This window comes from Cervus canadensis, chromosome 19 (genome assembly GCF_019320065.1).
Source record: "Cervus canadensis isolate Bull #8, Minnesota chromosome 19, ASM1932006v1, whole genome shotgun sequence".
NCBI lineage: Eukaryota > Metazoa > Chordata > Mammalia > Artiodactyla > Cervidae > Cervus > Cervus canadensis.
The window spans coordinates 33,943,464-33,963,856 of NC_057404.1; the positions used below are offsets into that span (position 1 = coordinate 33,943,464).

The window sequence follows — 20,393 nt, forward strand, 5'->3', positions numbered from 1 at the left end:
GGGTTGCCATGCCCTCCTCTAGGGGATCTTACCCACAAGGGATCAAACCCAGGTCTCCTGCATTGCAGGCAGATTCTTTACCATTTGAGCCACCAGAAAAGCCCTCAGAATATTTTTCAGAATAAAAGGAAATAAAATCCTCGACACAGGATGGGAGGTTGGAGGAACCTGCTTGAAACATACGTAAGGGGTGGGAAGGAAGAGACAAAATTGTCCTTCTTTGCAATCAAATGATTGCCCATATTCAAAATCCAAGAAACTCTAAAGGTAAACCTGATCCTAAACTTCAAATGGAAATGCAAAGGAGTAAAATAGTCCCCTAAAACTTAATAGAGGAGAGAATATAAAAAGCCATGTAATTACGGTAATGTGATGTTTGTTAAGGACTAGATATAGGGAGATGCATATACAGTCTGGAGACAGAACCTCAGATATATGACAGACAAGATATTACAGTGGGCTTCATAACAGGAGTAGGCTAAAATGTTTGGGAGACAAAAGAGGAAAGATACTCATAATTAGACGCTGACTTCTCATGATACATAGAAATAACACCCAGGTGTATTATAGATTTGAATATTATCTAATGGGCCTGTGCAAATTCCAGTGTCATGCTGGTCACTTATTTCCTGCTAGCTTCATCTCCGAGCCCTGTCTTAGTCACTCTGTGTTAGGGGAAGCTGCATTTATTTCCTGAAATGGTTTAGAAACAAGAAGGAAGAAGTTTGATCATGCCTAAGGTTCTCCTGTACACCCAGAAACTAACTGCTACTTTTCTCCCACTCCACACCAAGTCATGGGAAGTTCCTGATTCGGCAGGTAAACAAAAAGCTTACTTCAGTTTCTTTTTGAAAAATAAGATATAAAGATTCTTAAAGAACATAGGGGTGGATGACTAAATAATACCCTGGGTAGGTATTAGTTACCCACATAAAAACTCATATGAAAAAAAAAAAAAAACTCATATGAATGTAGCCATTAAGTGCAAAAGAAAATACAGCTTTTGATATTTGCTAAACTTGTTTAGAAATGAAATACTTTACTTAGAAAATAGTAGTGCTTTTTCAAAATTCTACACTGGGTATTTCCTTTCTTTCTCCTAGCTTTGTAGCTGTTTTTTACTTTATGTAACACCGGTACATTTCAGACGATTAACAACAAAATACAAAAATGTTTAATCCCAGAAGCAATTTACATGCAGTCATTGAAAATACAAACTATCTTTATAAATCCATTTAATTTTAACTAAGTCTTTATTCTAATCTGTATACTGCTGTAAGAACCCAGTAAAACAGTCTCAAAAATTCTAATGTCTCTGCTAGAAAAATGACAATATCCAAATTCAACTCTCTGGCAAAGGAGGCTAAGATTCAAATACTTTGTTAAGCACTTTAAAGATTTAAACATATTATTTGAAAATGGGATAGAATTTGGGGAGTAATTTTGATGGATAGAAGCTTCCAAATAAAGCATTAACAATTTTACAGTTCAATCTAAAAACAGGGCATAAGACAGACACGTACAGAATATGACAGTAATAAAAATAAACCTGAAATGAAGAGTGAAGATTATATCATTTCTAATCTCTGTACAGTTCAGTCATATTACTTACTTGGGCTGTGTCTCTGTGGAGTTTCTAGTATCTTCTATGCTCGTGTATATGATTGCATTTGGGTTTATATGATGATTAAGATATATGGTCACAAGCCAATGAGAGAAGTGACTTACTTCCATCTAAGTCTCTTCCTTCATTTCTTAGATGAAATGTGCCCGCCTAAAAGTATAAAGACTTCCAGTTATTCTTGGCAATTTATAGGATCTCTTGTATAAATAACCTGAGTTATTTGCATACAGTTAGTAAAGTCAAAGTTATAGGTGTCTATTGGTACATGTTCATTTATCTTTAAAGCCTTTTAAAAAAAAAAAAAGAAAGAGAACCATAGGTCCCAAGAGAAAAATAAAATTTGAGAGTGAGTAAACCCTCTTTACAGATATATACACAACTTGCTCCTTACCTCACTAGCTCTCCTTGGTGAGTCCTTGGCTAGTCCTTGGTTGACCACCTCCTCCCCAGAACCCTCCTCAAACAATCTCATCCTTTACCTGCTCTATGTTTATTCATCACAGTGTCTGACAACACAATGTATTTAATCTGTTTGTATTCATCCTCCTCCAGGGGTATGTGAGCTCCATAAACAACATATCATTGTTTTAGTTTACTGTGGTGTCCTCAGTATCAACAGGAGTGCACACCATAAGCACTGATGGATATTTGATGGATGAATGTCCCAATGTATATTTCCCCACAAGTCATTTTTTTAAAGAGGTGCTCTAAATTCTCATTGCTGGTAGTATATTTCACTTGCACTGTTACAAGGGCTGAAACTAAATCCCCCTAACCAAGGTCCTTGACTGAGTTTGTAATTAATCTCTTGGTTTAAAACTGAATTCCCCTTCTTGTCCCCTCTGACCTCAATATTGTCCTAACAGAACACTCACCAACCAGAGTCAGATGACTAAGATTGCTGTTGTTGATAATAGTTTTAGTATACCAAGATGACTATTATCACTATCATAGTTCAGTTCAGTTCAGTTGCTCAGTCGTGTCTGACTCTTTGCATCCCCATGGACTGCAGCATGCCAGGCTTCCCTGTCCATCACCAACTCCCGGAGCATACTCAAACTCATGTCCACTGATTTGGTGATGCCATCCAACCATCTCATCCTCTGTCATCCTCTTCTCCTGCCTTCAATCTTTCTCAGCATCAGGGTCTTTTCAAATGAGTCAGTTCTTTGCATCAGGCGGCCAGAGTATTGGAGTTTCAGCTTCAGCATCAGTCCTTCCAATGAATATCCAGGACTGATTTCCTGAATATTAGGATGGATTTGTTGGATCTCCTTGCTGTCCAAGGGACTCTCAAAAGTCTTCTCCACACCGTAGTTCAAAAGCATCAATTCTTTGGCACTCAACTTTCTTTATAGTCCAACTCTCACATCCATACATGACTACTGGAAAAACCATAGCTTTGACTAAACGAAAATTTGTTGGCAAAGTAATGTCCCTGCTTTTTAATATGCTGTCTAGGTTGGTCATAACTTTTCTTCCAAGGAGCAAACATCTTTTAATTTCATGGCTGCAGTCACCATCTGCAGCAATTTTGGAGCCCCCAAAAGTAAAGTCTGTCACGTGTTTCCACTGTTTCCCTATCTATTTGCCATGAAGTGATAGGACCGGATGCCATGATTTTAGTTTTCTGAATGTTAGATTTTAAGCCAACTTTTTCACTCTCCTTTTTCACTTTCATCAAGAGACTCGTTAGTTCTTCTTCCCTTTCTGCCATAAGTGTGGTGTCATTCTGCATATCTGAGGTTATTGATATTTCTCCCAGCAATCTTGATTCCACCTTGTGCTTCATCCAACCCAGCATTTCTCATGATTTACTCTGAATATAAGTGAAATAAGCTATCATAATTAATCCACAAATCCAGGTTGTTTCTCAAGGGCAAGGTGAGCTAACAGACCCCCAAGCATGGACCACCTGGCCAGAGACATCCTGTAACTTCCAAAACTACAATTAAGAAACGTCACAGAAGTGTCACAAACCAATAATTAATCCCAGCCTTTTGGTTCTTTCCCTTAAAAAATAAAAGCCTGATGAAAGACCAAGCTGGAGTAGATCTGAGGCTTGCCTCCCACTCCCTTGCTTGATGTCCTGCAATAAAGCCTTCCTTTGCTGCAAACTTCCACTGTCAGAGTTTGGCTTTCCATGCTGTGTGTACATGAGCCCTTCGCTTGGTTTCAGGGTCATTTTGTTTAAAGTAAAACTGGAGGGAAAGACTTCCCTATGGCAAGTACAAATTGGCAATTGCCATCTACAGCTACAGGGATTAAGTCATGTGCTGCTGCTGCAGGGGATTTTCAACTCTCCCCTGAAAGGAACTCAAGCTGGAGAGCAGAAATGAGGCACTTTCTTCTCTGGGAATACTGGCAGAACAGGTCTTCAGATAGATTCTTTTTATTTCCTCATATCCGGAAAAGCACTAACATCCTTCTTGGCAGTGACTACTCCTTGTGAATAGCAGTAACCTTCACAAGACTAGCAGAAAGTTTCTGCAAAAAATATGTGCTTGATCACATGTACTCTCCCTTCATCAAAATCACATATATGCTGACCTTCCCCCTCTACCTCTTTGGAGTAATTTCCTAGAGCTATCTGTGTCTCCCAGGTTATAGTCCTCATTTTGCCCCGAATAAAACTTCACTCACAACTCTCACATATACATTTTTTTCAAGTTGACACCTATGTCTTGTTGATGAATCTTAAAAACAGATTAGTAACAAATGCCTAAATGTTTTAGAAATTTATTTTTTCAGTCTTTAGTGCAGAAATTAATTCCAGCTACAATATTAGAACAGCTCAGTGAAAAGTTACAGTGAAATATACCTGTCTGGATATTATTGAACCTGCAGATTATCCATGAAACATTTTAATGACAGTCTAGTTTTTAACTTCCAGAAGGCAACAATAGCGACCTATCAATCATTTAATATTTCCTATTTCTGTTTTAAACTTTGAAAAGTGTTTTCATATCCATTTATTATAAACATAGAAATGAAAATATATATATATATATGTGCATGCATGCTCAGTCATGTCCAACTATTTGTGAACTCATGGACTGTGACCTGCCAATATATATTAACCTATAAAAAGTCTAATTAAGAAGATACAAGTACAAGACTTCTCTGGTGGTCCAGTGGTTAAGAATCCTCCTTCCAATGCAGGGGTTGCCAGTTTGATCCCTCATTGGGTAACTAAGATCTCACATGCCTCAGGGCAGCTAAGCCTGTGCACCACACCTAGAGAAGAAGCCTACGTACCACAAATGAAGAGTCCGTGCATAGCAGCAAAGACCCAGTGCAGCACCCCCCCCACAAAAAAAACAAGACCCACACAGACAAGTATAGCCTGTTGCTGCCAAAATGATATATGTAACTCAAAATCAAGTGCAAATGGAATGGAAGCAGTCCAAATTAACACATTGCCTTAATTATCTTTCACTGAGTTTTAGCTTACATTTTAAAAAAATCTTTTTGTCCTCACCTTGATTATTTTTAATCCCCATTTCAGAGATGAAGAAACAGAGATGCAGGTAGATTAGATAAATTGGCCAGGAATTTGGAATGGGACAAGCTAGAATGAAAGCCTAGGCCTTCAGATGACACATTTAATATTCTTTCCCTACATAATGCTTCAGTAGAAAAAAACATTAAATATGCAAAAATAATAGCACTTTGCTCATTTTCTAGAACGACCTTTTGCTTAACAACCCATTCTGCTTGGCTGGCTTGGCTGGCAGAGAACAAGTCACCACTCAGGGGAGGGGTGGCCATTTGCTCCTTGGTCACCGATCAACACAGGCTGTCCTAGGCCTAGGTCCTAGGCCCGCTGCCTTTGTGTGTGTAGCGTTCATAGTAGCAGCGCCCTGCTGCTTCTCTGCCTGCTTATCCTCATTCTGCCCAAAGGTGGCAGTTTAGTCACTTACAATGCCACCTGAGGTTCCAGCTGCCCACCAACCAACACAACTATCCCTTCAATGTGGTCTTGCCACCTCCTGGCCAGCACAACAGGACCCTAGTGTCCTTCTGCTCAGGAACCACAGATTTCCCCCCCTCTCTTCTGTCCCCAACCTAAGTGGGAGTACTGCAAAATCTCCTACTACAAACTGTAGGACTTGGGCAAGTTATTAACCTGTCCATTCTGCAACCCCTTCATCTTTAGATGGAGATTTATTCTAACACATATTTATTGAGTACTTAATCTCTGCCTGGTGCTCTTCTGGGTAATAGAGGTAAAGCAGTAAACAAAAGAAGACAAAAATCATCACCCTTACAGAGCATTCTTATGATCTTAGTAGTAACTCCCTCATAGGGTTTTGAAAGCATTTAATGAGTACATAGTGCTTCCAAAAGTGCCTGATGTACAGTTAGAGATCCGTGAGTATTAGCAGTTGTTAATATCATTAGCAAGTGTCTGAAGAGGGGATCAGTTTCCTTCAAGAGTCTATGCTGATGAATTCCTGCATCCGCTATAGTTGGGTTTTGGAACTAAGAGCCGGGAAGAAAAGCAGTTGCAGGGCAACTTTTATTTTTCATGATGCTTCATCCTCTCCTGAGGATGAGAATGAACACAAAGTCAACTCTCTGTCTGAATAGAGGGAAGGGAAATGTGAGAAATGCCAGATGAAAACCCTGTGTGGATCACTATCTCACAGCTCCCCGCCCCCAGTGGGGTGATTATTTCTTCATGCCAGGTGCCCTTTATGGACACCCTGTGCATCTAGATTGGACTGCATGAGATGTAACTGTGAATAAATGTGGCAATTTGTTACACTTTGTCCACACAATCATTAGAAGTACTATTATAATTTGTATCTTCCTTTTCTCCATTACTCCCAAGTTGGAAGCCAGCTGATAAAATTATCAAGCTCCTAACTGCTGTTTAAAACCCAGTAGTCCAATGTTTTCTTATTTTCCTTATTCTCCAACCTACACAGTAGTGTGGTCTTTCAAGGTACTGATGAGACTTCTGGTCTGGAGTACTGCCAGCTGGAACCCTGGTATTGGAATTCCAGCTCCACTGCTTTCCAGCTCTGGAATCTTAGGCAGATCCTCACCCTCTCAGCATGTTTCCTCTTCTGTAAAACAAATGGTGATGATAAAAAATTATTCTTATCAGAGTAGAAAGGATTAAACAGGTTAATATATTCAAGTAACTCTGCATTGCTTGGCAAGTGGTTACTGCTTGGTAAGTGTTAGTGATTATTACATATTTCTTCAATAATGGAAAAATAAATATAATATTATAAAAATAGCTCACATGTTAGTTCCTTCTTATTTTTTTTATTTTGGTAAAGGGGAAGTGGTCAATCAAACCCATTTCTACTTTTCTAGCTGCACTGTTGATGGAAAAAGAAGGAAGTCTCCGGGAGAAGCCCACAGAGCTTCCTTCTCAACTTCTAAAGCTTTCTGGTATATTTTACTTAATCAAACAATTTCCTTTTCATAATCAGTTATTTGAGAATTTGAAAACATCTAAAACTGAAGTATTTAAACCTGGGATTAAGAAAGCAGGAAATGAAGAATATGTTTCTTTTTCTGCTCCTAACCTATTTGGGTAATTTAAATGTGCTTGCAAATTTTTGGTATCTGTGTTTTCCCAGATTTCAACAGGGACAGCACTATTTTTCTTACCTGACGCTTCAGGTACTGTGAAGAATAATACAGTAATTATCACCAAGAATGTGAGTAAATGTTTTTCTGCCTAGACTTTTGGCTGAAAGAAGATTCCCAGATACAAGAAAATAATATAAATAGATAATATTTGTTGATTGCTTCCTGTGGGCCAGGCACTGAACAAAGGGCTTGCCATGTATTATCTCATTTAATGCCCACAAAGTGACATCATAAATAGTTACATAACTTGAGTGTAGTTACATTACTGACAAAGGCTTGTCATGAAAGCATTTCTAGATGTAAAATTCCTTAAATATTTGAATCTTATTCATGAGGTTGCATGTTTACTCTTCTATCAAGAATGAGGAAAATAGGCATCAAAACAGTGTAAGTTAACTTGTTTTTCAAGAATTTTCCAGATTCAATTACTGTCCCCTCTGTATCATTACAATACACACAATAGGAGGAAGGACCAGGCATTAAACCCCACCTCTGCCTTCACCCTGTCCTGTTACCCAAAAGTGGCTCATCTCCTCTAAGAATGTCAGTCCTAGGAACAGACGAGTTAGCCATGTGACCTCCAAATTCACTTTCTGCTCTATTCTTCGATGACATAATTTTCCCTGAAGACATTTCCCCTCTTACATAAACAGCAAGTCCAAAGGGACACAAGGTTCATGGACTGTAGATTATAAGGGCACAAGCTATTTTGTCCTCAAATTTAGCAACACAGACAAGATACTCAGATCAAAGGAAGGTCACGCTCTCTGATAATCCCAGGTCACAGGATGGGAAGGATCGCCTCTATAGAGGCACTGAGGTAACACACGCAGAAGTGTAATTTAGGAAGAGTGTTTTGGTGAGAGTAAACCCTCTGCTAGAACTTAGTATGGCTGTATCTATTAAAATGATTTGTATTTTTGAATTTTTAAAATACATTTGGAAAACATATTAATGCAAAGAAGTGTGTTTTTCCCATGAAATTTAGCAAAATGAGATTTTGGAGAAGAATATATCAAAAAATTTCCAGGACTCTGTAATGAACTAATAATAGCAAACGCTGATATTTGTGCTAATCAGTTACCTAGTACTAATGTTTTAATTTGTCAAATTCTCAAAGCAACAGAGCCAACATTTTAGCCAGCTAATGTGCCTTCAGAGTCTTTGTTATTAATTGCTGCAATAGGTGGTCTCATAAATATATCACTAGGCTGAATTAAATAATAAAACTCTATTTATGATAAATATATTTCTGTATTATTTTTAATATAAATATAAATCTATGTTTCTAATATATTTATTTATATTAATTAAATAAAGTTTATAAATATTTATGTGTATCTTACTTATGCATTTGTTTGTTATTTATGGTTTGTTTGTCATTTATATTTCTTACTCTACCAGGCTTCTATCATTTGATGACACTGTTTCTTAGGATTATTTAACTATACATTAGCCTGGCCATACATATCAAACAAATTTCTGATCTAAATTCTTTCTGCTAAGCATTTTTTTTTTTTACCATTTCATTCTAGAAACTGATTTGGCATGCCTTTGTATCAAGTGCATAGGATTTCTAGCAGAATCTTTCAGACTGGCTTATATTGCAAATAGGAAATTGCTTAGAACAAAGGAAATTTTGGTTTTGCTGACACAACTAACATCTGCTGTCCTGTGTCTACAAAGGAAACAGAGAATTCTCCAGTGAAAGGAGAATTCTAAGTGATGACTACAGAAATTAGATGAAGCTTCAATTCTTGGAACACAGACTTATACAAGAATATGAAAATAAACACTGTTTTTGTAAGCAAAGGAGAAGCAGTTTTCATCTACAGCAAATTAACAGATCCAGAAAACAATGAACAAAGTTATGCTAAAATTTATTTTTCTGGCCTCCAAAATAGTTTTGCTACATGAGTACTTCAGTCCTTCATGAGCATGAGCCATATGGAGAGAAAACCTCATTGTTTTCATCAAGTTGCTAAATGCTGGGACCTAGCCCACGAAGGCTGGAAATGGTATGTTTCCTGGCAGTATGTACATAGTGTTAATATAAACCATTTCAATAGCTCATAGCAAGCTACAGGCTTCGATTAGGATGAACCACTGTAGTCTGAAGGAAAAGATCCCGAATTATCTCTAAGGCCTGGGGTTTGTAAGAATTTTTATAAAGGGCTTCCCTGGTGGCTCAGTGGTAAAGAATCCACCTGCCAAGCAAAAGATGTGGGTTCGATCCCAGGTCAGGAAGATCCCCTGGAGAAGGACATGGTAGTCCACTCCAATATTCTTGTCTGGGAAATCACAGGACAGAGGAGCCTGTTGGGCTGCTGTGCATGGAGTCACAAAGAGTCAGACACGACTTAGCGACTAAACAACAACAATATAAATGGTAAAAAAAAAAAAAAAAAAAAATTGGACATCTGTAGATTGGTGTCACAACCAAAAGAAGATAGATAAGTGTAATTCTGAGAACTGAATTCTTCCTAAATATTAAATGGTCCCTATGGCCCATGTAAGAATGTCAGACACCACTATCCTGTGATTACAATGTTTTTGTTTAATTGCTTGGAGGAGTGGTGGTTTTGACCATTTGGCTATTCACTTCCTTCCTCAAAATCCATCTGTTTTCCTCTCAAAATTCTATCCCTTTCAAAGAGGGCAAGCCTTAATCAAATACTTCTGTTTAATCAAGAAATCAAAAGCACAAAGAAATGAATAATTAACATGAGATTATCGTCCAGTTAATATTTACACAACCAAAATGTTGGAGAAGGAAATGGCAACCCACTCCAGTACTCTTGCCTGAAAAATCCCATGGATGGAGGAGCCTGGTAGGCTATAGTCCATGGGATCGCAAAGAGTTGGACACGACTGAGCGAATTCACTTCACTTCACTCACTTTACTTCATACTTTGTCACTGGAGAAGGAAATGGCAACCCACTCCAGTATTCTTGCCTAGAGAATCTCATGGACAGAGGAGCCTGCCGGGCCATGGTCTATGGGGTCGCAGAGAGTTGGACACGACTGAAATGACTGAGCACGCACGCGCGCAACCAACAGGTATCGAACACTAGTACCAGCATCACGAGCTTTCTCTTAGAATGGTTTTTTTTTTTTTTTTTTAATATATATAACATGTGCTTTTGGGTGTCTCATAAGAACATTTTAAAAGAAAAAACTTTGTAAGACAATTTTCAGTTTTCCATCACTATCTTAGATAAAAGATGCTTTGATAGACAGGTGCAAATATTCTCTTTGCCATGCAGATTTATCCCCCTTCTGCTTATGCTATTTGTTAAAAGGACCCAGTTTTCTATAACTGATGCAACACTTGGAAAGAGGATTTGCTAAACAACTGACAATAATTTTGTGATTTCTTTGGCAAGTGTATTTTCAGTATGCTGTAATAAATTTATATTTTGGTTTTTTACTGGTTCATGAAATATTGAGTTACCTGATTCCATTTCCCAAAAGACCAGACTAAGGAGCAGATTTTAGGTTAATGGAGGCTTGCTAATTGCAGACATTTGGTAAGGCTCAATTTGAATAGAGAAACTTTCTTTTCTATAAATAAATAGAAATTCATATGAAACTATTTGTTATATTGACTTAAACTTCAAGTTAATAGGCTGCTATGTTTTTGTAAGTGTTCAGAATCAAATCTTTATCTTTTATTTCTTCAAATGTAGTGGTGCTTCTACCTCAATTTTAACGTTCTCCTCATTTTTTAATTTAAGCAGATAAGAGATAAGTGCTCCAGATGACAGCAAAGTCTTCAGTTACACAGCTCAAGCAAAATGGGGCTCAGATGAATATCAGCTACCAAGATTAAGTCACTGTTCATGGTTCATTCTTTCAGTTTTAGAAAACACCAAGTATTATAGTCTTTTTTTAAAAAGAAAAATCAAAGTCATCTTTTATCTTTTACTGAAGTCAAAGGCAACTTTTAACACCCTATGAATTTCAAAAAGTGAAGTTTGAACTTAAAGCCAGTTAAGTGTTAAGTTTTAGTTCTCACTCTTTGTATCCTATGCATTAAGTCTTATTTATAAATTCAAAGAATAAAGATAGCAAAACTCCTAAAAATGTGCTTTTTAAAGAAAAAAAAGTAAGTGTTCCACCACCACCATAAAAGAAAATACTTTTTAAAAAAGTGTTGAAGCTTTTTCGTGCATTATCTTGAAAGTTGTATGATGGATAGGCTCAAATTAAATGTATGGATTGATCTCCTTTTCAGAAACTGAAAAATCACAATTCTTATACATCCTTTACTTGGAGTTTTAAAAATTGTTTTCTCTTTTTCATTATTCACATCTTTAGTTTGAATCCTATGTTCCAATTTCCAAACTTGTTCTTTCAAGCAGCTGGTTAAGCATGACGTAATAGCAAAATATGTTTATATCCCTATATCACAGTAAATGACAGTGTAAGTATATGAAAGGTGTATTCAGAAAGAGATGAAGGGTGTCAAGCATACAGAAAACATTTCAAAAAATATTTTGGCAGACAAGAAGTAAGTTAGAGGAGTGGCACTTGATTAAATCCATTCCCTCATAGCTCACAGTAAAGAATCAGCCTTCAATGCAGGAGACCTGGGTTCAGTTCCTGGGTAGGGAAGATCCCCTGGAGAAGGAAATGGCAACCCACTCCAGTATTCTTGCCTGGAAAATCCCATGGACAGAGGAGCCTGGTGGGCTACATTTTATGGGTTCGCAAGAGTCAGATACAACTTGGTGACTAAACCACCACCACCAGTCATAGTTACGACCTAAGTTTCCTAAGGGTGGGGAGGAGGACATATACTGAAATAAAACTGAAGAACCCATAAGGCACTAGGAACACAGAACCCACAAAAGTGAACTTGAGATTCAGGGCAGAAAAAAAGGAAATTGGTCAAAAATCAGCAGGGAAAGCATTAGATTGCTAATTGCCTTATTCTTTCTCAACCACCAGTGCCCATCAACCAACCCTTCTATCTTTAAAAAAATTAAAAAGTAGGGGAAAAAAGTGGGGAAACAGAGACTATGCAAGGTATAAAATATGAAATCAAGTATTCTAAGTATTGAATTACTTTCTTATATAGAACTTTGGAAAATAATTTCCGAAAAATTAAAGTGAGAATATTGCAATCAACTGGAGTACTTAGTATGTTTCTTTCATGATAGCGATAGTTGTAGGGCTGTTTAAGGCACATGGCAGATCTGTAACGGAGATCTTATTAGACCTATTATGCAGATAAGAAAATTAAGCCTTACAGGAATTAAGTAAGCAATTTATCCAAGGTCAAATAGCTATTAGGTAGTGGTCCTAGTACTCAGACTCAGTGCTGTTGATTATAAGCCTTATGCTCATACTGCTATCCCTAAATTCTTCAAAAAATTTTGGTTTACAATCACTCTGAACAAAGGGAAGACTCTCTGGGATAAAGAAATAAGTGCAGTGGAATGGTCCCTGTAAATTTTGTTGTTGTTGCTGTTTAGTCACTAAGTAATTAAAAGTTCCAAATTTGCCACCAGGGAAGCCCTTCTGCAAATTTAGAACTTCTAATTGCTTCATTGTTTAATTAGATTGATGAACTTGAAATGTTAAGACTGGTATAAATACTTTTAAGTATTATGTTTTCTCTGAAGCAGCAAATAAAATTAAATTTAGAAATGAAAATTAAACTGAACAACGTGGGTCAATCCTACCCAGGGTTTCTTATCTTTTTTTTGTTAGTCATTTCCTCTGACGCTTGTTTTTCTCTGTGCCTAGTGAGTTCTAAACTCATCCTCTGATGGAAGTTTTCCTGTGGTGAACAGTTAAGACCAAAGTACCTAATGTGATTTATACCCATTTAAATATTAGCTTAATTTTTTTTTTTTGCATTCTTTACCAACCTCTGTCAGCTTGCTCAAATGTCAATTTGCATATTCACATATTGATTCTGCACAGGAAGAGTTCGGCAGAGCCATCCTTCAGGAGAGCTGAGCTGAGGTGGGGTATGGAGAATTGAGTAGAGTCAGTGAGAATGTGGATTTGTGGGCTGATCTGGAAGGGAAATCGTTACAGCATATCTCTTGTCCATCTGCCTCATCCAGCATTTTTAGGCAGGTTGAATAAAATGAAAAGTCTATCCAGAACAATAGTAAACATGGGGGAAATCTGCGTGGTAAAATGCTTTGTGAAGGTCATATGCAAATAGAGGAGAGGCAGTGCAGGCAGGCGTAAGTCAGGTGAGGTTAAGGACGGGCTGAGGCCCTTGACCTTGTTCCAGCCTCCTTAGCTTGTTCACAGCCACAGGGAAGCTCTTCCTCCACCACCCCACTGCATGCTTGCCCAACTGGGAAGACCTCTAAATTATAAGCCTGGTTGGATTACCTCAGATCATTTTATACTGGAAACTTCAGGACAATGCTCAACCATCAATTACACTGGACATCTTTTCCTTCCACTCCAGTTTGATAATGTCTGCTAAACAGACTTCTGATAAAGTGTATCTTTAAGTGCTAAGGTTTGCAAGTTCTGGGTAAAAGGCTGTAAAAGTCAACCTTTTCAAAGACCTGCAAATGAAACACCAAAAGCTTATTAAAATGAATTGCCTGATAACCTTTCTCTTTACATTTTTTTCTGCTTTATCTATATTTTCAATCTCATTTTTTCCTTCCTGTAGAGATTTTTTTTAATGTTTCACAGTAAAAGCACATTTTTAGTGCATAAAACAAATTCATGTTGGTGGTAGAAATTTGTTACTTTATTGGTAAATTTAATATACTCTGTCACTGTGCAAAATTTGTGGTTTTATGCCATGGATGAAATGATCAATTTAGCTACTCTGCCATGTATATAGTGATAGTATTCAGGCAAAAGGAAGAGACCAAAAATTTTTCTTCAATTTGTTTGGCTATTTTTCTTTGCTCCAGTAGTAAGTATTTTATACATAATTTTTTGCATGATCCCTTTGTTAATTTTTAGTAGAGGAATTGTTGAGTAACTGGTTATGTGTATTTTAAATGATAATACCAATTGTAGACTGATATCTAGAAAGGTTGCACAAACTAATTCTCCAGTTAATAGGATTAATGCTAATTATTTTATTCTTTTTCACTCTTATGAGTAAAAACATCTCATAGCTATTATTGTTTTGTTTTTTACTTTTAAAATCTTTTTCTTTTTGTAAAATGAAACATATGTACAGAAAACCACACAGAAAAAAATGTGCATCTGAGTGCATTATTATAAGGTAATGCACACACATTCAGTTGCTCAGTCATATTCAACTCTTTGCCACCCCATGGACCATAGCACGCCAGGCTCTTCTGTCCATGGGATTTTCCAGGCAAGGATACTGGACTGTGTTGCCATTTCCTCCTCTAGGAGAGCCTCTTGACCCAGGGATCAAGCCGTGACTCCTCCATCTCCAGGATTGACAAGTGAATTCTTTACCAATGAGCCATCTAGGAGGCCTTTTATAAGGTAAATGTGATCCTAACTTTTTCATACTGTTCATGGGGTTCTCAAGGCAAGAAAAATGAAGTGGTTTGCCATTCCCTTCTCCAGTGGACCACGTTTTATCATAACTCTCCACTATGACCCGTCCATCTTGGGTAGCCCTACACAGCATGGCTCACAGTTTCATTGAGTTAGACAAGGCTGTGGTCCTTGTGATCAGATTGGTTAGTTTTCTGTGACTGTCATTTTCATTATCTGCCCTCTGATGGAGAACGGTAAGAGGCTTATGGAAGCTTCCTGAAGGGAGAGACTGACTGAGAGGGAAACTGGGTCTTGTGCTGATGGGCAGGGCCATGCTCAGTAAATCTTTAATCCAACTTTCTATTTATGGGCAGGGCTGTGTTCCCTCCCTGTTGTTTGACTTGAGGCCAAACTATGGTGGAGATAATGAAGATAATGGTGACCTCCTTCAAAAGGTCCCATGCAGGCACTTCAAAAAAGTCCCATGCAACAGCAAAAGAAACTATAAGCAAGGTGAAAAGACAACCCTCAGAATGGGAGAAAATAATAGCAATGAAACAACTGACAAAGGATTAATTCCCCAAGAATACAAGCAGCTCATACAATGTAATACCAGAAAAACAAACAACCCAGTCAAAAAGTGGCAAAAAAGACCTAAACAGACATTTCTTCAAAGAAGTCATAACAGATGGCTAACAACATGAAAAGATGCTCAACATCACTCATTATTAGAGAAACGCAAATCAAAACTACAATGAGATATCATCTCACACCAGTCAGAATGGCCCTCATCAAAAAGTCTACAAACAATAAATACTGGAAAGGGTGTGGAGAAAAGGGAACACTCTTGCATTGTTGATGGGAATGTAAACTGTGGAAGACAGTTTAGAGACTCCTTTAAAAACTAGGAATAAAACCACTGTATGACCCAGCAATCCCACTCCTAGGCATATACCCCAAGGAAACCAATATTGAAAGAGAAACATGTATCCCATTATTCATTGCAGCACTATTTACAATAGCTAGACCATGGAAGCAACCTAGATGTCCATCGACAGATGAATGGATAAAGAAGTTGTGGTACATATACACAATGGAATACTACTCAACCATAAAAAGGAACACATTTGACTAAGTTCTAATGAGGTGGATGAACCTAGAACCTATTATGCAGAGTGAAGTGAGTCAGAAAGAGAAAGATAAATACTGTATTCTAACACATATATATGGAATCCAGAAAAATGGTACTGAAGAATTTACTTACAGGGCAACAAGGGAGAAACAGACACAGAGAATAGAATTATGAACATGGGGAGAGGGGAGGAGAGGGTGAGATGTATGGATAGAGTAACATGGAAACTTACATGACCATATGTAAAATAGAGAGCCAATGGGAATTTGCTGTATAAACTCAAACAGGGGCTCTGTATCAACCTAGGGGGGTGGGGTGGGGAGGGAGATGGGAGGAAGTTTCAAAAGAGAGGAGATATGTGTATATCTATGGCTGATTCATGTTGAGGTTTGACAGAAAACAGCAAAATTCTATAAAGCAATTATCCTTCAATAAAAAATAAATTAATTAAAAAAAAAAAAGAAAGGTCCCATGTAGGCACTGCTGCACTCAGTGCCCCCAACCCTGCAGCAGGCCACTGCAGACCCACACCTCTGCCAGAGACTCCTGGACACTCACAGGCAAGTCTGGGTCAGTCTCTCGTGGGGTCACTCCTCCTTTCTCCTGGGTCCTGGTACACACAAGGTTTTGTTTGTGCCCTCCAAGAGTCTGTTTCCCCAGTCCTGTGTAAGTTCTGTGGTGGGGTTAAGGTGACCTCCTCCAAGAAGGCTTATGCCATACCCAGGTCTACTGCACCCAGAGCCCCTGCCCTTGCAGCAGTCCGCTGCTGACCCATACCTCTGCAGGAGACACTCACAGTTCTGTCTCGGTCTCTGTGGGGTCTCTGGGTGCTGGGGGGGGAGGGGGCACAAGGTTTGTTTGAGCCCTCCGAGCGTCTCTGGCGAGTATGGGGTTTGATTCTAAACAGAATTTCTCCCCTCCTACCATCTTTCTGAGGCTTCTCCTTTGCCCTTGGACGTGGGTATCTTTTATTGGTGGGATCCAAAATTCTCCTGTCAATGATTGTTCAGCACTTAATTGTAATTTTGGAGTTCTTTCAGGAGAAGATGACTGCATGTCTTTCTACTCCGCCATCTCCTATGTCCAGACACCAAGATTCAAGGATGTTTTTGTCAGATCTGGTGCCCCTGTACCAACTCCCCTGACTCATTTGAAAAGACCATGATGCTGGGAATGACTGGAGGTGAGAGGAGAAGGGCATGACAGAGGATGAGATGGTTGGGTGGCATCACCAACTGCATTGACATGAGTTTGAATAAGCTATGGGAGTTGGTGATGGACAGGGAAGCCTGGCGTGCTGCAGTCCATGGGGTTGCAAAAAGTTGGACACAACTGAGTGACTGAACTGAACTGAACTGATCCTAAGTACTAACCAGATCAAGAAATAGAACTTTATCAGTCATCTCCTGAAATTCCCCTCAACATACTCATTCCCTTCAAAAGTAACCACTATCCTTACTTTTTAAACTAATCCTTCTTTGCTTATATTTGTGGCTTTATTATCCAACAAGGCATGTATAAGAACTATCATGTAGTCTTGCCCATTTAAAAAAAATTGACTTTTTTTTGGTTTCAATTTTACTTATGTTTTATTGAAATAGTTGGTTTATAACATTATATAGGTTTCATGCAGGCAGCATTATATTTCTACCTGTATACACCAGAGTATACTCACCATCAAAAATTTAGTTTCCACCCATTACCATACAGTTGATCCCATTTACCTATTTTTCCCTCCTCTCAACCCCTTCTCCACTGGTAAATACTACTCTATTCTCTGTATCCAGATGTTTGTGTTTGGTTTGCCTTATTCATTTATACTACACATATAAGTGACATCATACGGTATTTGTCTTCCTCCGTCTGACTTACTTGACTTAATATAATAATCAAGATCCATTCATGTTGCTAAAAATGGCAAATTTTCGTCTTTTTTATGACTGAGTAGAATTCCACTGTATATCTGTACCACACTTCTTCACTCTTTCATCCATTGATTGACACTTAGATTGTTTCCATATCTTGACTATTGTAAATAATTCTGTAATGAACACAGGGGTGCTTATATCTTTTCACACTGATGTTTTTATTTTCTTCAGATAAATACTCAGAAGTAGAATAGATGGATCATATGGTAGTTTGTATTTTCAATTTTTTTAAGAATCTCCATAATGTTCTCCACTGTGGCTATACCAGTTTACACTCCCACCAACAGTGTTTCAGGGCCTCACTTTTTCTCCATCCTCTCCAGCTTTGTTATTCCTTGCTTTTTTATAATAGCCAATAGGCATGAGGTGATATCTCACTGTGGTTTTGGTTTGCATTTCCATAATGATTAGCAATATTGAACATCTTTCATGTGCCTGTTGGCCACCTCTATGTCTTCTTTAGAAAAATATCTATTCAGGTCTTCTGCCCAATTAAAGGTTTTTTTTCTGTTGTTGTTGAGTTGTATGAGTTCTTTATATAGTTTGGATATTAACTCCTTATTGGAAATGTAACTTGCAAATATCTTCTCTTTTTCAGTGATTTATGGTTTGGTTTTGTTGATGGTTTCCTCTGATGTGCAGAAGATGTTTGTGTTCCTGTGCTCCTGTGCCCTTCCACATATGAACACATATGAATGTAGCCATTAAGTACAAAAGAAAATAAAGCTTTTGATATCTGCTAAACTTGTGCTCCCGTGCTCTGCCATAAGATCATGCCCTGGGTAGCCAGTGGTCCCAGAGTGAAAACACAGAAAGCCTAAAGCAGAACTACTCCAGCTGCCCTATAGACTTGTGAGTGAGGATGCTAAAAGGCTTGTTTTTAAGCCTCTGAGAATTTGTTATGCAGCATTATGGCAGCACTAGCTGACTAATACAGGGCTGTGAGGTTTTTCTCTAAATATCAATGTGATCCTGTCTGCAAATTGCAAGAGGGGGAAACATTTTAAAATAAAATAACATGTAGAAAATATACTGCTCTTTTTCAAGAAAAGTATTCCAGGAGCACTTTGCCCACAAATAGTTGCCAAGGTTGGCAAGAGAAGTAACAGCTTCCAATAAACCAGCCAATGAAGCAGAGTGCACAAGAGGTTAAGTCAGAATAATTTATATTTCTTCAAGAAATATCTAATAGTTACTATATTAGGGTCTATCGAGAAATAGAACCAATAGGATTCATTTATGTATATACATATATATATATACACATATATACATACATACATACATATATATATACATATATATACTTAAAGAGATTTGTTAGAAACAATTGGCTCATGAGATTATACATGTCTGCAAAGTCCAAAATCTTCAGGGTGGGCTGGCAGGCTAGAGACCCAGGAGAGCTGATGCTGCAATTCCAGTTCAGAGGCCATCTGCTAAAGAACCAGGAAGAGCCAGTGTTGCACATGAAGTCCAAAAGCCACCTGCTGGAGAATTCTCTTTTGCTCAAGAAAACTGGTCTTTTTTTAAATTTATTTATTCAGACTTTCCACTGATTGAATGAACCCAACATACTAGGTAAGGCAAACTACTTAAAGTTTACCAACATAAATGTTAATCTCATCCAAAACCTCTCAGCTTCACAGAAATCCAGAATAATATTTATCCAAATATCTAGACATCCTGTGGCCCAGTTAAACTGACACATAAAATTAACCATTACAGTCATTTTGAGATGAATATTGACCATAAGGCTAAACTTGGTATTTTGAGATCAACATGAATCCAATGTAACCAGGGTAAATAGCAAGACTAGTCAGATACAAGCACACTGAAGTCATCCAGAAAAGAGAGACACAGCCAGCCAGAGTCCAATCAGGAGAACTCACACCAGTTATTTTAACAGAGAGAACTTAATAAAAATATTTGCTAGTGATTGAGGGACTGAAAAGGCAAAAATAGTACCTTAAAATACCATGGAGTTAGCATATGCAGGAAGTAGTTACCACTTCTGGCCTATAAGCTTGAAGCAAATGCCCATGTTGCTGAATGCCCATCCAGCTCACAGAGCTGGAACCTACCAGATCTCTAAGTGAGGGGATGGGGGAGGGGAACACCAGGGGTTAGCACTAGGGTTAGTGTTCTTGAGGGGGCACAGTGAGGCTGGGCCTGTGAGTGTTAAAAAAAAAAACTGGGGCCTGGAATCAAGGGCTACTACTGGCATGGACTTCCACTTTGAGGGTGAAGTGTTGCTACAGGACACTCAGAGGTACAGCCAACAAGAAGAAACAGGAAAGAGTAAATCTCTCCTTCCTGTTCCCGCTGAGGTCTCCCTCTAGCACCCTCTCTCGGCAGAGCCTATGATTGACCGCTGGCTAGCCAAGGAGAAAGCTAATTCAACCAACCCCAGTCCACTTCCAGCCTAGTAAAGATGGGTAGATTTGTGGCTGGAAGACATTAGCTTAATAACAGGGCGCAGAGTTCCTAATGGCTGTGACCTCCAAAGTAGGGTAGATGAACCCAGGAGGATGTATAAGACAATCCATTAGGAAATGGGAAGAAACCTATTTGTATTTTTTATTCTAAAAAAAATAAGAAAGAAGAAAAACTTCATTAAGTGTAAAGCGCAGAATGGTAGTG

The 20,393-nt window shown here is 38.2% G+C and overlaps 1 protein-coding gene and 1 long non-coding RNA gene across 4 annotated transcripts in view; one reads left to right on the forward strand and one right to left on the reverse strand.

Moving 5' to 3' along the window:
- The window catches only part of HPGDS (hematopoietic prostaglandin D synthase), a 28,232-nt gene extending 26,551 nt beyond the window's left edge, over positions 1 to 1,681 (reverse strand). For both annotated transcript variants that reach the window (XM_043438718.1, XM_043438716.1), the window contains exon 1: positions 1,613 to 1,681. The gene's annotated coding sequence lies outside the window, so the exon portion shown is untranslated. The remainder of the gene's footprint in view (positions 1 to 1,612) is intronic.
- LOC122422307 lies at positions 649 to 18,483 on the forward strand. 2 transcript variants are annotated; one of them, XR_006263774.1, is made up of 4 exons: positions 649 to 819; positions 14,595 to 14,693; positions 16,854 to 17,005; positions 18,349 to 18,483. It is a non-coding gene; the product is annotated as an uncharacterized LOC122422307 (long non-coding RNA). The 2 variants fall into 2 exon arrangements; XR_006263775.1 differs by having other exon boundaries at positions 650 to 819; positions 16,863 to 17,005.
- The last annotated feature ends 1,910 nt before the right edge of the window (positions 18,484 to 20,393 follow it).